At 54.0% G+C, this 6,232-nt stretch overlaps 1 long non-coding RNA gene across 1 annotated transcript; it reads right to left on the bottom strand.

Moving 5' to 3' along the window:
- Nucleotides 1-607: 607 nt before the first annotated feature.
- LOC146756400 (uncharacterized) lies at nt 608-4,891 on the bottom strand. Its single transcript, XR_014937480.1, has 5 exons — nt 4,547-4,891; nt 3,385-3,515; nt 1,897-1,968; nt 1,500-1,559; nt 608-735 (listed from the first exon to the last, which is right to left on the bottom strand). It is a non-coding gene; the product is annotated as an uncharacterized LOC146756400 (long non-coding RNA).
- Nucleotides 4,892-6,232: the final 1,341 nt, after the last annotated feature.

Here is a 6,232-nt window from a genome sequence, read left to right as displayed (position 1 = left end):
AACGAAGATAGCCACACCAAATCCCAGGCAGTACTTCTTGATAAAATTATTGTCTGCGGCATTTGCGTGTTCCTCACCATCCGCACCTGGAAAAACAATGTGGATCTGTTTCACCAGCTGCTGCTTTGAGTGACGTGGACAAGAACAACCACAGGAAGGATCCCGCTCCGGGCTGCTGTTGTGCCTGGTGGCTCAGGGGAAGCACAGCAAGCTCTGGAATGCAGGGTCTGTGCACAGGAGGTACTATGGAGGGTCCTGTTTCCTCTCCTTATCTGCTGAATGTGGTTCTGGTGGCCTAGTTCCCAAAAGGACAAAGTTCCTAAGTCCCTGGGAACTGGCTGCAGTGGGAGGGGAGCAACCTCTAACCACGGCCACGGAGCTCTATGAGCGGCCCTTACCTGGAGTGACAGTTGTTGTGTGCATGGCCTCTATTACTCTCAGGGGGACAGTCAGTGTGCGAACTCTGCCGTTCCAAAATGCAAGCCAGCGCATAGGTGCTCCACCTGTCTCTTTAGAAAGGAGGTAAGGGAGTGGGACTGTAAGTAACTGCTTCTCATCAGGAAGATGGTGCAGTTTCTCCACATGTATTTCTAGAAATTCAGTTTCACAAGCCTTTCAGGGAACAGACGGAAATACACCTACCACGTGCTTTGTCCTCCATGACTTTCATTAGCAGAGGGGGCAGTGTCTGCAGATATTTTCCTGTTTCCAGGGCCTCTTTCTGTTTCTCAGGACCTAAACAGAAAGCATTAAGATAACTTTCAGACAAACAAGATATTAAACTGAACGGTCTTTTCAGTGAAGTCAGTAACGACAACAGCCACCCCTGGGATGCCTGTGGGGTTCCAGCACAACTAAGGATTTAGCACGGCCTTCCCTGGAGGCACTTCTGCAACCAAAGAATGAGAACTTTTCACCACACACTGCAGCTTACCTAAACGCATAACGGCATCACTGAATGGGACAAGGGCATTGTGCGAGGGCAGGGCACACACACACAGGTGTGCATTCTCACTCACACCTGCAGACGCGCCTGGCTGACATTAGGACTGTGAGCTGGCATCTCTCAAAGGAAGTAAAATCTCATGACATGGTATGCTGTAATTTCTCTCTTCCTTAGGGACCTGCAGTGACTGGAAGGGGCTCAGGTGATGACATGGCACTCAGACCTGGGTCAAAAGTTGCAAAGCTGCAGAGAAGCCAGGTGGGCAGTTGGCTGGCACTCAGCAGCTTTCCAGATACTCTCTCCAGGCCATGTAAAACAATCTTCAGAGAAGGCATAGAAGAACATTTGGCCCCTCAAGGTTTTTTTAGTGGGGAGATCTCTGATGTATGGAGACAAAGTCAACGGGATGCTGGGAGCATGCAGCACCCAAGAAACAGTGACTACCCAAGCTTCTCATGGAGAAGAAATCACCAGGCAGTGAAAAGATGAACCCCTCCTGAACTTCCACAACCAAATATGAGCAAAGATCATGAGATGAAGACTGGTGACTTACGTCTGGCATCCACCCCAGGCTCAGGGACGCGACTTTGCTTTCGAAATGCACCAAAGGGGCCTGCAGGCACAAGAGTGATCAGACACAGGTGAGGAGAGCTTCCACTGTGCACTGGGGTCTGCCTTGTTTTTTTTCCTGCAGTGACCTGTGAGGACTGGCTGCAGGTCAGGGAATGACATGGCCCAAACAGCAAAGGAATAGGAGCAAAGACTGGCAAGGGCCGCCTTCCCACTGAAATGTGACAATTCTCCAAGTAAAGAAATACTAATGACTGATCTGTGTACGACCTTCAAAGCACAAAGAGACTTGAAAGACCTTTGGAGAGCCTTACGTACCCAAATAAGCTATTATAGCACTAATTTTTCGACTTCCAAGGAAACAGACACTCACAACTTGCCTCGGAGTTTCCCCTGAGGCACAAAAGCAGTCTCCTTCCAGTCATCTGAGGAAGGAGTACCAATGTCATCATCTAGAAGAAAGAACAGAAGAGGGATGTTCCCATTGCATGCTGTGATCTTCCTCTCCCTTAGTGACAGGGAAGGGGCCAGGGAAGGGGACAGGTAACAGGATGGGAGACTCAGGCCTTGATCGCCAAAGCTATAGAGGGGCCAGGGTGACCTGGAGCCTAGCACTCGGCAGCTTTACAAATGCTCCCTCCTGGCCACATGCAGCACCCCTCCGGGACCGCGTGGAAGAGCATACAAAGAAAAGGTGCCTGAAACACACTGGGCTACAGCTGGGGGTCTCTGTTGGGAACCAGGATTTTTCTATGGGGAGCATCAGGCAGCTGGAGCAGAAATGCTCATGCTTTTCCCAGCACACACCTTCCACGTTCTCCCCTGGCACACCCCCAGGATGAAGAGCATGCTCCACCCAGCCAGCGGCAGAGCCGTGGGAGCACAGGGCTTCCTCATGACCTTGCCCAGCTCCTGTGGTGCTGCCTGTCCCCCTTTTCCAATACCCCCCCGCCCCCATCGAAGGCAGCCTTAGGGCTATAAGGCACAGAGCCACTGGAACCAGAACCTGGGCTTCTCACTCTCATTTCCGCTTATTTTTTACCCCATCTCTGCCCACCCACCTGCTCCTGCTGCTCGCCCTGGAGCAGCACAAGTCTCCTGACAACACATGGCTATCAGTAGGAGGACGGCAAGGCAGGTGGGGGCCGTGGCCCCCAGTACTCGTGCCATGCTGCTACCACCACTGCTACAGCCACAACGAGTGCTGCTATTGGGGCACAGAACACCTAGAGCACGCAGCTGGGCATTGTGATCTTGTGGCACAAGGCAGCAATGTGGCAGGGCATAGTGACCTCACATCCCCAGGCTGCTGGCTGGGCCTCCCCACGGGCTGCTCCTCCTGTGCAGCAGGGCTGCATAGAGTGGGTGCTTGTGGCACCCCTTAGTGGGTGAGTGCCAGGCTGCTGGGGAAGAATTACTGGGAGCGTGTCCCACTGGGTAGATCTGTTCCACCGCAAGGACCAGGCTCCCCCTGGGCTTGTTATGGACGCTGAGGATTCCCAGTCATCTAGAGCAGCAGGAGACCATGGCAGATATTTTCACATTTACATTGTGGAAATATATTATTGTGGAATGGTTTGGGTGGGAAGGGACATTAAAGACCCAGAGACTCTGTCAAAGGATAAAGAAAATCGCTCCAGTGTTGTTTTTACTGCTTTGTGCAAATCAAAAGATTGCATTTTGTCTTTTAATGGCCAAAAAAGCCATTTCTTCAGGGACACTGTATTTGTTGTCACAGACTCTAACAAAAATGCAAACTGAGCTTTATCTGTAGCATCAATACTTTAGTATTTCGTATCTTGTATTTGACAGTTCCCTCCCAGCCAGTTGCCCGTGCCTTTCTCTCAGCCCATGAGAGCACCACTTACTGCCTCTGGGAACTTGGAAACTGGCAGCATGATGGCCAGCACACACACAAGGTGCTCGTGACGCAGCTCCAGACGGCTCTCCTGAGGCCCAGCTTCATTTCACGGCCACTCACGCTCTGCTGCTGGACATTCTGTAACGGAAAAGCCACCGGATGCAAATCCCATCCCTCACAGATGGTATCAGACCCCTGCTCTCATGGCAGTCACCACCGCCCGGCATTGGACAGCGCTTCCACTGCCCTTGCTCCTGCCACAAGACACCAACGTCTGCTTCTAGTTCGGCTCCACCATGGGATCCTGTTTGCAACAGAAAAACACACGGAGGCTGCCAGCCACTGCAACACGCGCTGTGAAACCCCTGGCACTGCTGAGTCCCATGAGCAGAGGAGAGAAGCGTCTGCCTGCCATGGACGGGCTGCGGCGGGATTGAATCCTGCCTTCCAATCGGGACACCTCCAGGGAGAGCCTCCCTGGGGACCCAAAGACTTACGGCAGCGCCAACACAGCAGGCAGAAACGCGACTTGCTCCTGACTGCCCGCACTGTTCAAAGCTCCCTGACTTGCGGAATCAAACTCTATAATCCAGAGATGGGTTATAAAGCAGGTATGTTTTATTCCAGCTCTGGGTGCAAGGGGGATAGCTCCTCCAAACTTGCACACCAACTTGTAAAACCGTGATACAGATATAGGTACACCTCATGCATAGTCAATGATTTCCCGTAATTCTAACATGCATCCCTTAATTCTAATACACATTCTTTATCATGCAGACCCCCTCTTGTTATCGCCCATCTTGTCAGGGAGATGCAAATATCAAAAGAGGAGTTGCAACACCTAATCCCCTTCTCGCCAGGTGTCTCAGGGAGTTCTCACTCCTTAATCTTCATCCTTCCTGCTCTTCCAGACCCACTGTCTCCATTCCCTGTTATTCTAACTAAATCATTTTCTGTAAACTACCTTTAACTATCCCCCTTTTAGCCCCCCTTTATTCTGAATTCCAGCAGAGCATCTGTTTTCTTCTTCCCTGTTCATCCCTCCCTCTCCCTCTCCCTCCCTCCGCCCTATGACGGCAGCCCTTCAAAGCAACCAACATAACCACGCCAAACCGCAGCCCGGACTCGTCCCGCTCACTGCAATCCAGACCCACTCCATCCGTACAAACCTTCATCCACGCCGTTTCTTAACCGGGCCTCAGCGCCACCCGGATCTTACAGCCAGCGAGCGGCCGGCAAACGAACGGCCGTCTTCCTCTTGGTGCCGCACAGCCCAGCACGGCCGGAGCCGCACCACACGATCCGGGCCGGGGCCGGCTCAGGCTCTGCCTCCAGGCTTTTGGGGCCGGCCGGGTGACTCTGCAGCACAGCGAGACCGTGGAGCCGGCCGGGAGCCGCCTCTGGGTGCCGGCAGCGCCGCGAGCTCCTCCCCCGACAGCCCCTCCGTGCCCCCGCACCGAGGCCCGACCCCGTTCGCAGCACAGAGCCCGCTCCTCCCGGCCCCGCTCATGGCCGCCATGGCCCGGAAGTGCTCTCCGCCGCCTGCAGGAAGCACTTCCTGTCACTGTCACGTGGCTCAGGCCGGGCTGGGGCCTGTTGGGGGGGGGGGCAGCTGCCAGATCTTCTGCCAGTAAACACTTCTGAGCACCCTCTTCTGGAGGTGAACAGCTCTGGAGGAAGGTGCTTTCAAATGTCCACAAAGTGATGTTGATTGTCACTCAGTAGCACCCATCACTTGCCTCCTCCATAAATCAGTTACAGTCTTGTTGGTGAACCTGAAGACAAAAGGTCAGCGCGCTGGGACAAACAGCCACACACCAGTATCACAGAGTCACAGAATGACCCAGGTTGGAAGGGACCTCATGGATCATGAAGAACAAACCCCCCTGCCTTGCAGGGCCACCAAACGTACACCTTTATTAGATCAGGTTGCCCAGGGCCCTGTCCAACCTGGCCCTGAACACCCCCAAGGACAGGGCATCCACAACCTCCCTGGGCAGCCCGTTCCAGGGCCTAACCACTCTCCTAGTAAACAACTTTCCCCCTAACATCCAACCTAAATCTTCCCTCTTTCAACTTAAATCAGTTTCCCCTTGTCCTGCTATTACCAGCCCCCTCCTCATCCTATGTGGAACACCAGTGCCAGCAGTGCGGCCGCCATTTTAGAACCCTCTCCACGTCACCTTGGTCACCGCTGCCGCGCGCAACGCACTCGCCTCTGACAGCTGTGGCAGTTAGCAGCCATGTCGGCAGCTAAGAGGGCTAGGGTAGAAGTTTTCCCTGTTTCAGGCGGGAGGATGGAGCTGGGGGCCCTAGGAGTGAGAAGGACGAGGGGGCCCGCCATGACCACCAGGCAGAGGATGGGTAAGAGAGCCATATTCCATCATGCCTGGACCAGCCCCGTGACCACCACCCATGTGGAGCCTATGGAGGTGGATCCACCTCCAGATGAGCGAATGGAGGTGGATCCACCTGCAGAGGAGCCCATGGAGCTGGATCCACCTGCAGAGGAGCCCATGGAGGTGGATCCGCCCGCGGCATAGCTGGCCTGGCACCACACCACCGTGCCAGGCCCCGCGCTGGCATGGTCACAGCTCCACCGTGGCTGGTCCAGGCGCTGAGCTCCTTACCCGCTGCACGGCCCCCGCCCCCTGCATTAGCTGGGTGGCATTTTTGTAACATCTGTTCCTCCTTTGGGCCTATTCTGCAGCCACATTCTGTGGGCCCCCAGTCCCATCTTTACCCTGTTTGTTCCAGTCCCTGTTTCTATAGTTGGTTTTTGGGTTTAGTTTAGTTTTAGAGTTAGGTGTAGGTTGTTGTTAGTGTTTTTGAGTTAGGCATAGGTTATTGTTTGT

The sequence above is a fragment of the Coturnix japonica genome, chromosome 27 (genome assembly GCF_054131305.1).
Source record: "Coturnix japonica strain WE chromosome 27, WE-NBRP24, whole genome shotgun sequence".
Classification (NCBI taxonomy): Eukaryota; Metazoa; Chordata; class Aves; order Galliformes; family Phasianidae; genus Coturnix; species Coturnix japonica.
This window is presented reverse-complemented; position numbering and strand designations above follow the sequence as displayed.